At 64.7% G+C, this 10,744-nt stretch overlaps 1 protein-coding gene across 1 annotated transcript in view; it reads left to right on the top strand.

Moving 5' to 3' along the window:
• The first annotated feature begins 10,546 nt into the window (after positions 1 to 10,546).
• The window catches only part of ARF1 (ADP ribosylation factor 1), a 22,852-nt gene continuing 22,654 nt past the window's right edge, over positions 10,547 to 10,744 (top strand). The window contains exon 1 of the mRNA XM_046666869.1: positions 10,547 to 10,672. The gene's annotated coding sequence lies outside the window, so the exon portion shown is untranslated. The remainder of the gene's footprint in view (positions 10,673 to 10,744) is intronic.

Below are 10,744 nucleotides of genomic sequence, written 5' to 3'. Positions count from 1 at the left end.
ACCAGGGCAGCAGGTACAGGACCACTCCAGGCCTCCAGGCCCAGGAGGGAGGGCTAGCGACGCCCAGCCGGCTCTGGGCCCCATGTACTGATGCTCCTCCCCCAGCAGGGCCTGGGCCCAGTGGACTTCAAGGCTCCATTGGCCTGGCCTTTGCCCTGCCCAGGGCTCTGGTCTGGGGACACAGTCCTGCCCCGGGGCCTGGTCTGTGGGACACGGCCCTGCCCTTGGGTCTCTCCTGATGGCCTGCATGGCCCCACTCCCTTGGCTCGCCCTACTGTGGCCTCCACTCCCAGGCCCCACTTTCCAGAAGCTGCCCAACCCTCTTGCCTGCTGCCCATTGCCCTGTTGGGACCCCATTTCCCTTCATGACACCTTCTGGGAGGACACCCAAGATCAGGGCACTCTGAGGCTCGGGCTGGAGGTCAGCAGCCTCCTCTCTAGCAGCCCCTTGGCCTCCCGGCCCGAGCAAGAACTGGGCGCCTGACCTGCCAACACTGCCCTCCAGCCCCATAGCCAGGTACTACCCAGAGTTCAAACTTGGTCTGGAAGGTGCGTGGCCTCCCAGGGTGACACTGAAGGCTGGGGGAAGGAGAGGGCCTCCCTCCCACCCCGCCTGGCAGGGGCTGTCGGCCCTCCAGTCCATAGGCACCAGCCGGTAAACTGAGGCCTGCTGGAAGCGGCCCCTCCGCCTGGCATGAGCTCGTGCAAGTGAGGCCATCCTGTTTCCTCCCGCCCTGTGCTACATAAAGTGAGGGAAGGGGAGCAGCTAAGGGAGGACACTCCCACCCACTCCTCTCCTCGCCCCACCAGGTGACCTTGGCCGCCAAGAGTGGGTGGCTGCTTGGCCACTTTCTGGATCACCTGAGAGGGCTTCCAGGAGGAGATGAGTGTGGGGCGCAGTTTCCAAGGCTCCAACATCCTCGGACCAGGCCCCTTAGGCCTCCTATGCCTCTGAGAGTCCATCCCTGACGATGCCAGGGCCGGAGTGGGGGCTGCCAGGGCTCTGGGGAAGTCCTGGGGAGGGCCCCAGCCTGGGACTGCCACCCCCTGCCTGGCAGCTGGGGCAGGAGCTAGTCAGAAGGTGCTAATTGATGTTTAGCTCTGGGCTGGCTCCTCGCTCAGGTCCTTCTCTCCTCTTTTTTATTTGAGTCTCTGGAGCGCACGGTAAACAGTCATTTGGCTCTCGGGGCCCCGCAAATTGGTATTTATGGTGTAAGGACCAGGACTCGTCCACCCAAACACGCCCGGCCGCTGGGAGGGAGGCGCTGGGCTGGCAGGGAGACCTGGCCCCGGGGGAGCCTTCCTCCAACCCAGAGCAGCAGGCCGGCCTGCTCCTGCAGCCCCTGCTCGCGCAGCCCCGTCCGAGGCCAGGGCCCGACTAGCTCACTCACCAGCAGTGGGCTGGCACTGGCCAGAATCCTGCTGGCAGAGTGCTCGTGTGGTAGGAGGTGGCCAACACCTGGGTCATTGCATTTAATCCAGGAAGGCTTCTAGGAGGAGGCAAGGCTTCTGTGGCAGAGAGCCCCCTCCAAAGGGAGCTCCAAAGGCTGCCTGCATCCTCTGGCACCCAGCGGTGCTCTGCATCCAACCCCAGATCCTGCAACCTCCCAGGCCTTGGTCTCCCTCAGCCCCAGCAGCAAACGTCAGGACCCTCTGCCCCGCACCCCTCCCCACCCCAGTGGCCATCTGCAGCATGAAGGCAGGAAAGGGGGAGGCCCCGGCCGTGCTGCAGGTGGGTGGGTGGTGGAGTCCAGGCTCAGGCAGACAGCCATGGGAGGGCTGTGGGAGAAGGGGATGTCCACCCGTCTGCCCCTCGCCTGACATCAGCCTGAGAGGCAGGAGGCCGTGCAGGACTGCCAGAGTGGCTCCCCGGCCTCTCGGGCTCCCCAGCTCCCTCCGCTGCCTACAGTTCATGGGGCCTCCTGGTTCAGCCAGCCCACCAGCCTGCTGTCTGCAGAGACGAGCCCAGGAGCCCTGGGAATGGCCACCAATGCCCTGGGGCCTGCACAGGGCAGCAGGGCTGCAGAGGAGGAGCTGTGTGTGTGTGCATGTGCGGAGGGCTCTAGTGCCAAGCCCCTAGACTGACCCACCCCAGGGGCTGCAGGGGCCCTGCCTGGCCACTCGGGCCCAGCTGTCTCCCTACTCCTGACTGGCTCCTGACAGATCCATGCTCCCCAGCCCAGCACTTAGGCAGGCCAGTCGGAGTGAGCCCTCCAGAGAGATGCCCCTCATCTGGGGAGAGATTCGGGAGTGATGGGGGCACCTGCGATTGTGGTGCCAGCATCAGCTGGCCTGAAGCCACGCTGGGGTCCCTGTGCATGTGCTCCCCAGGAGCTATGCTCCAGCTCCCACACCAGCGCCCCCAGAAGGGAGCGTGAGGAAGGGCGCCCTGGGCTCAGACCACAGCGCGGCCGCCTGCCACATCGCACCGGGGAGCTGAAGCTTGGAGGGTGTGCTCTCAGAGTGAGCAGCATACTGAGGACGAGTCCTGTGCTGGGTCTCTCCTGCCCTGGGAGCCACTAAGCACAGGGTGCATCCAGGGAGGACAAGTGCCATCCTGAGGTCAGAGATCAGCCTGGCAGGTCAGGGCATGAGGACAGGCCTGGACCCTGGGCAGAACGAGGGGCCTCCCTGGGGATCCCCCTGCACACCGGCCCAGCCCAGCCGACACCCCACCTAACAGCCCCCAGCATGGCAGCAGCCTCCAGCTCAGGTCCGTCCCACTGTCACTGTTCGCTGCAGATGTTTTTTGCTAAGTTGACGAGGGACAGTTTCTCTCCAGGACAGAACAACGCGAGGCGCTGACTGCACTGGCCTGGCCCAGTGGCTGGTCTCCCCGCCCTCAGGCAAGCACAGCCCCCGCGCCCCCCTTTCCCTGATATACCACAGACAGGCCAGAATGAGGCCCACTCTGTCAGGGCCTTGGCCCTTCTCCAAGTGCCTGTGTCTCCCTCTGCCCCTTGCGTCCCTCTCTGCAGCCAGGCCCATGGACATGAGGCCTTGGAGGTTGGGCTCACGGCCCCAACGCCCCTGGCTTCTCGCCTGGTGGGCCTCCATGACCTCCGCCCCTCCCTGCCCACCAGCCTCCCTTCCTGGGCCTGCACCCAGCCCCTGAATGCAGCTGGGGAGCCAGTGGCCCTGCCTCCCCTCACAGACAGTCCTACAGGGCTACGGGGCGGTGGGAGGTGGCAGCCTGTCAGGAAGAGGCTCAAGACTCCCTCCTAAGGAAGCAGCTCCCCAGGTTCGGGTGCCCAGCTTCGCCCACAGGTGGAGGCTAGGGGCTGGAGAGGGCAGGGCCAGCCCACCACAGCCTGGGACCCAGAGCAGGCCGGCCGTGCCCTCCCCTGGGGGTGACAGTGAGCATGCCAGACCCTGGGGCCTCTGCAGGATGCACACCTGCTGGGACAGACCAGAGCAGGAGGCTGGCCCAGGGTGCCCAGCTCAGGGCGCGACCCGGGGCCCAGGTAGGGCGCCGGGCAAGGGGCGGGCACTGGTGGCAGGTGCCAGGACACCGCGATGCCTCAGCTGGCTTTTTAATTAACCTCAGCCGCTCTGAAGGGCCCCAATTAAGTGGAGAATGTGATGGCAGCGCGGGGTCAGGCAGAGGGGCGGGTTTTAATTAAAGCGCCGGTTCCCAGCCGGGGCAGCGGCCTGGGCAGGAGCGCCCCCGCCCGACGGCCTCTGCGGGGATCCTGCGCCTCAGGCTCACAGGGAGCCCCGCCTACCCTTGGCCGGCTGAGACACTGCAGGGCCTGAGGCTTCCGTCCAGTCTGTGTGGCCCCAGGCAGGGCAGCCCCTCTCTGAGCCACCGTCCCTGCTGGCTGCCCCCTGAGGCCCGCCCTGCCCTCTCGCCATCCACTCTGGAATAATCAGCAAGTAGTTAGTGAGCATTTGTGCTGTGTCCACTGAAAAGGCCCTGATGGGCAGTGAGGGACAGACAAAACAACAAAACAAGTAAATGCATGAGCGTGTTGGTGTGCCATGGAGGAGAGCAAGGTGAGGGCACAGAGAAGCAGGGAGAGCTGTTTGGGGGCAGCGGGGAGCACAGGTGGAGGGAGGGAGGGGCAGCCAGTGCAAAGGCACTGGGACGGGAGCCCAGGCACCATGAGGAACTGTGGGGGCTGGCGTGCCTGAAGCCTGCAAACCAGGATGAGGGGCCGGGGGCAGAGGCCATGGACACAGGCTCTCGGCTTCCTTGGGGAGCTGCACAGCACTACTTGCTGGGTCCCAGAAACCCCGGAGTGCCTGAGCCCCCTGCCCCGGACCCCACTCAGCATGTTGCCCAGACCCCCTGAGGACAGTCCACACCTGGGCCTGGGACTGGGGTTTGCCGGGGGAGGGGATGGCAGGCGGCCCATGAGTCCTGCCCCACAGCTGCCGGTCTGTCTTCAAGGCAGTTTTGCAATAACCGACACTGCAGGGCCAACATTCTCCATGCCTGGCTTCCTGCAGACACGGGGCTCCCGGGCGATGAGTGAGGGCAGGGGGTGAGGGGTATCCTCCAGCGCCAGCACGGGCCGCATCAGTCCTTCCCCTGGTCCTGCTGGGGTGCAGGCAGGGGGCACCCAGGAGGCGGCCGGTGTGACCACAAGAGCCACAGCTGCTGCAATGGGCAGAGGTCATCGCTGTGTGGCCCTAAGCCTCACAGCCGACTGACTGCCTCGACCAACCGCCCAGCGGCAGACACACACTCATCCGGGCAGGCCAGGCAGCCACTTGCGAGAAGTCGACCGCCCAGAGGCCCCTGTGTGCAGACACCACCTGGACAGGCACAGGGAGGAGAAGGGTGTCCAGGGCCCCATCGTTTTAGCCCGGGCACCAGCTGGGAGAGAAGAAGCCTGCACGAGGTCCCAGGGCAGCCAGAACACACGACCCCAAACGGGGGCCTCAAAACAACAGGAATTTGTTCTCTCCACGTCTTGGCCAGAGGTCCAAGATCAAGGTGTGGACTAGCCATGCTCCCTCCAGAGGCTTCAGGGGAGGGTCCTTCCTGCTTCTCCCAGCTGCTGGTCCCCCTAGCACTCCTGGGCTTGCAACTGCGTCACCCGAATCTCTGCCTCTGTCACTACGTGGCGTGTCCCCGTGTCCCGCTGTCTCAAATCTCTCTCTCCTTTCTTATAAAGACACCTGTCATTGGATTCAGGGCCCGCCCTAAGCCAGGGTCATCCCATCTCAATCCTTACCTTGATGACAGCAGCCAAGACCCCACTTCCATGTGAGGTCACATTCTGAGGCTCTGGGCAGACGTAAATGTGGGGGACACAGCTCCACAACATTGCGCCATGGCTGCACCCACTCGAGACCTCGGGCCAGTCCGTGTCACCGAGATGCCCCAGGTCCTGACCCCCCAAACCCTGGGCATGAGCACTGTTGCTTTAAGCCACTGAGGTTTTTGGAACTTGTCACACAACGAAGACCAGCCGTTCCCTCTCCTGGGGTTTCCAGAGCCCCAGGTGTGTTCGATGCCTCCCAGCCCAGGCAGGGTCCCTCCCTCCTGCTGTCCTCTGTACCTGGTGATGGGGAGAAGGCCTAAGAGAGGGGCACACACCCCCCCTCAAACTTGGGGGTGGGTCCCAAGAGAACAGCTTTGTCCAGGTGGAGCCTGGGGCTGCACCCCTCACATTGCATGTCGCCCCCAGTCCCGGGGGCCCCATCCCTTCCTCCCTCCCCACTTACCACCTGGCTGGTGCCGTGGCTCCACGCCTTGGTCAGCCTGGTTCTGGTGGCCTCCTCCTGCTGGTGACCTAGCCTCCAGCCCCTCCCCAGCCACCACCAAAGACCACCAGGGAAGGCCCCGAGTCACAGGGCTCCTCCGGCCCCTCAATCTCTGCTGGCCCTGCTGCCCTGAGCCTGCCCACACCACATCCCCACATGGGGCCTCTTCTAGCCCCACTGGCCTCATCCAGAAAAAATCCCTGCCCCTTGGCCCACACAGCTGCCCCAAACAGGGCACAACCAGCTGTCCTCCAAGGACAAAAGGGGCCCCTCCCCTCCACTGTCCTCATCACACATACCTCTCCCATGTGACTTCCTGCCACACAAGAAATGATGGACTCTTAGCTCTAGCTCACCTTGAGCAAGCCTTATCTGATGCCAATCCCCTGTGTCAAAAGTCCACTTAGCCTCCTCTTACATGCCACAGGGAACAGTAGCTCCCCACATACGCAGCTGCTCCCCACTCTCTGCTGCCCTTTGCTGACCTGGCTGCACCCCCAGCCCTTGGGCACTCCCGGAAAGCTCTGACGTGAGCAGGCCCCAGTGTCACCCCCCAGGACAGAGCAGCTGCAAGCCCTCAGCCCTGTCCCTTGATGGGGCAGCCCATGGCCGGCTGGTCCCCAGGAGCTCTGAGCTCAGACACAGGCCCTGCAGGTGGCCAAGGGACCACACCGCAGGTGTCCCAGACAGGCCCCAGCTGAGGGTCCAGCTGGTCCCTTTGCAGGATTTGAGGGAGAATTTTTTCAGACCTCCAAATGTCCCAGCAGGTAGACATCTGGCCTGGAAGGAGATGGGACCCTCCCCTGGGCCCCCGAGGAGGGGGTAGGGTCAGCGCTGGGGGCTCTATTGCAGGTGGGAGGGCAAAGGGCAGAGGGCAGGGGGCATGGGGGGGTGGGACCATCTGCCCCCGACAGGGTTATTAAGGGACAGGAGGGTGCTGCCCTGTGGACAGCAGGGCCACAGAGGCAGAGGAGGCCCAGTCTGAGCTCCCTGCAACTCTGTCATTGTCGCCCAGACTGGAAACAGCCCAAGCGTCCATGTTTGGTGGGACCAGGGCAAGCAGGTGCGAAGGTGCTGGCCTGGGTGGAAATTCTGTGTCCTTGCCGGGGTGTGGGCTTCACTGGGGCATGCATGGATGGATCCATCCCAAAGCTCATCGAATTGCACCTGGAACAGATGTGCACGTCACTCACATGAACCCTGCCTCAGTCTAAAAGGAAAGCCCCAGAGGGTGCCAGGGCCGGGCTGCCCACTCGCCACGTCCAGTCATGGAGCCCCCTCTGGTCACCTGAATGCCCATCCTGTCCTCAGGCCTCCGTGTCCTCCCTGGCAGGGGAGAGGGGGTCCTAGGAGTCTAGGACTGGCAGGCAGTCCCCAGCAGACCGTGAGCAAGGACTGGTCTCTGGGACCTGGGCTTGTGGGGAAGCGGGGCAGGGGCCAAGCAGAGGGACGCCCAGAGGCCTGGGGCAGAGGGAGGGGACAAGACTGCAAAAAACTGACCACTTTCCACAGGCAGGGCTGGCAGGAGGCAGTCTTCCACCGCATGGATGTAGATCTTTCTGGATCTGGCCCCTTCCTAGTAGCTGGGCCAGATCAGCTGTTCAATCCCACGGACACACCTGGGGTGGGGCCAGCCAGGGGACCCCAGAGATCCCACCCTAACCTCTGTGGGGGTGCTGCAGGCAGACTGCTTGCCAAGGTCCTGCAGGCAGAAGGGGCATCTGAGGCCCGCCAGGCGTCAGCAGCACTGTTGGGGGCTGTATGTGCACCAGGGACCCTGACAGACCGGTGAGGCCCATGGGCCCCTTCTCAGAACGAGGTCTCACTACTGCCTAAAATAAACAATGCACCATTTCAAGAGAAGCAGACCCCATTAGGCTCCAAGACCCTTGGGACAGGTGACTTCAGGATGACAGGTTGCCATCACCTTGACGTGGCGATGACCCTGAGGGGTACTTAGGGCGGTCAGATGGTCCCAGGACACACACCTCCAGGTGCCCCGCTGACCGCACTCCATCTGCACCCCCACAAGGTGAAGAGACGTGCAAGTGAAGCCCTGCGCAGACAGGGGCACGGGACGCAGTACCGTCACATGTCAGCCTCTGTTATCCGCACCGGAGGTGACAAGGCTGGGGCGGGCTGACAGCCTTGTATTTCAGTTGAGTCTGGAGCACAACAGTATTTCACGGCTCCTCTAACTGCTCTGACGTGACATGAAAGTGTCTGAGGCTTCTGATGCTGACAACACCACAGGTGCCGGGCAGACTGCTGTTTGCAGGGAATGTCACCCACACCCAGAACGGTAGGCAATGCTCACCGTCAGTCAGAGGGCCCTGTGGCAAAGGCATCTTTTCAGCATCCCCATGCGAGGCCCAAGGAGTGGGGCATCCTGTTATCACCTCGCTTGTTGTCCGCCCAGGCCTGGGGCGAGACAGAACCAACCAAGGCACAGTCCTGGCCCCGTGGAGCCGGCCTTCGGGGAGGGCCGCCATGCTGGGACAGAGGGAACAAGGCTGTGGTGCAGGATGTCCGGGCCTGTCCCAGAACAGGAAGGAGCCCCATGAGCTGGGCTGGGTAAGGGGCCAGAATTGGGATGCAGGGAAGGGAGGGGCCAGCATGAGATGAGGAGACTGAGGCAGGAGCAGGTGTGGAGGAAATGGGGATGCTCAGAGGCCCCAAGGTAAGAGGCCTCTCTCGTGTGGAACTAGCCTGTCGTCCCCACACTGCCCCTCAGTGACCATGCAGTCGGGCGAGCCTACCCCTGCTGGCCAGGGGAGCCACAGGAGTCAAGGCCCAGGGGCCCCTGACTGCAGCCCAGGCTCAGACCAAAGGGCACAGCTGCCCTGGGCGGAGCAGGGACCCAGGTGTGGGCAGAGGGGCTCACGCAGTCAGAACAGCCATAACCACTCCTGCAGCAGGAACCAGTGGGCTTGTGGGGTGGGCTTGGGGGTGGGCCTGGAGGAGGAGGGAACAGACAGAGCAGAGGGAGGGGCGGGGCCCTGTCTGGACAGAAACCTGTCTCCGGGTCCCCTTTGGGCTCAAGGCGTCTCTAGAGGCCAGCCCAGTGGAGCCGGGAGCAGGCAGGGGTGCGAGGGGAACAGGAGAGCCCCCTCACCCCACCATCCAGGGAAGTTTCTAGGGGATAAGGCTTCCTGCAACCAGGTGCTGGATGCTGAGGTATTGAGCTCCTTATCACTAGATGAGTCCAGGATAATGTTGCAGCCCTCAGAGGCCCTGAAGCTCATGTCCCGGGGCAGGGCAGGGCTGAGGGAACAGCGAAGGTGCTGGCAACAGGCGTGCTGGGGCTGGGTTCTAGGGGTTCCCTCCTAGCTCTGTGATGCTGGGTGGGCTTGCAACCTCTCTGTGCAGCCTGAGCCTAGAGCAAATGCCTCCCACCTCACAGGTGCAGCACGCAGAAGCTGCACGAGGTGCCTGACAGGCGGGGTCCCAGGGTGTGAACATCTCCTACTCCCTGGCCTCTGCCCCTTTGCTCCCACTGGTCCTTCCATCTCTCTGGCCACCTTCCCTGGGGCCCGTCTGGTCCAGCATCCCTGTGTCTGGCTGGGTCCTTGGGCTCAGGGATCCCCAGAGTGGAGGAGCTGGATCCCAGACCCCAGCCAGGCACTGCCCAAGATCAGGCTGAAGGTGAGGATCTGGGCTGGGGGATTCAGCCTGACAGCAGAGGCCACTGCAGATGCGGTGGGACCCTCTTCCCGGTGCACCTCGCCCCCTCCTGGCAGAAGCTGGGCAGGTGCCTCGCCCAGTCTGTCCCCAGCGACCCCAAGAAAGAGAGGCAGGGAGGTCCTGGCTCCCCTGGTAAAGAGAGCACCGGGGCCTCAGTTTCCCCAGGTAACTGCCCCACACTTCTTGGCTTCTGGTGGGAGGGAATATTTCCTCTAATGTCCTACCCTGGGCCCCAAACCTGTCTGGCCTGAAGTGGCCCCTTTTCCCAAGTGGGGGAAGGTAAACTCCGGGGGGGAGGGGCAGTGATGGCCCTGCTCTGCGCCTTCCACACGCAGGGCATGGGGCTGGAGCACCCCCGCAATGTCACTCAAGCATTTTGATGGGGGACCCCTCGCAGTAGCACGAGGGTGGGGAGATGGAGAAGAAAGGTAGGGGCCGGGCTGGGCCGGGAGGCCAGAGCGAGATCCCAGGTGGGGGACACAGCCAGGCCCCGAGCCTGGAGAAGGAGGACAGGGACCGCAAGCATCCTCCCCTCCCTTCTGATCAGCCCGGGGAGGCTTTCCAGAGGAGGAGCTCCCCCTTCCCGTCACCTGGGCCCCCGCTCGGCGGCCCCTCCGGGGCAGCGTTGCCCCTGCCCGGCTTTGACTCCCTGCTCGCCCTGCGCTACTGGACAACTTCTCTGTGGGACCTGCGGCTGTTCGCCCCGGTCGGTTCTCGGGCGTGGGGCCGCACGGGTCGCGGCGGGCGCCCCTGAGATCCGCTCTCCACGGTGGCCGCCTGCTGGTGGCAACGGAACACCCTACAAGGGGGCTGACGCCCGGAGAGGCTTTCTGTGGCCCTGCCGGGACTCGCGACGACCGCCTGGCCAGGGACGAGGCTGGCACCACGGGCCGCCGCTCGCGCACGGGTCTCAGTCTCCGCACCTGCGAGATGGGCACGTCGGCTCAACACCGCCCTGCCGAGGAGGCACGCGGCGCAGGCGCAGACGGACTCCGCCCTGGGCGAGGGAGGGGTACGCACGCGCAGCGGTGGGCGTGGCGCGGCCCGGGGTGTGGCCTCGTCCGGTCCCCGAGCCCCCCTGCCCCGCCCCCCCCGCCAGGAGTCTGCGCGTGCGCGCCGCGCCGGAGAGTGGGCGGGGCCGCGGGCGGGCCACCCCGTTCCCCAGCGTCCCTCGCGGCGGCAGGCACTGACGTGGCCGCCGTCAGAGCCGCCATCTTGTGGGAGCGAAACCAACGCCTGGCTCGGAGCAGCAGCAGCGCGGCGGCCCCCGAGGGTGAGGCGGGCCGGGCCGGAGCGGGGGCTGGGGCCCGGCGGGCACGGCCGGGCTGCGCGCGGCCCTGCGCAC

Source organism: Equus quagga, chromosome 7 (genome assembly GCF_021613505.1).
Source record: "Equus quagga isolate Etosha38 chromosome 7, UCLA_HA_Equagga_1.0, whole genome shotgun sequence".
Lineage (NCBI taxonomy): Eukaryota > Metazoa > Chordata > Mammalia > Perissodactyla > Equidae > Equus > Equus quagga.
Note: the sequence above shows the minus strand (reverse complement) of the source record. Positions and strands in the feature narration are given on the sequence as shown.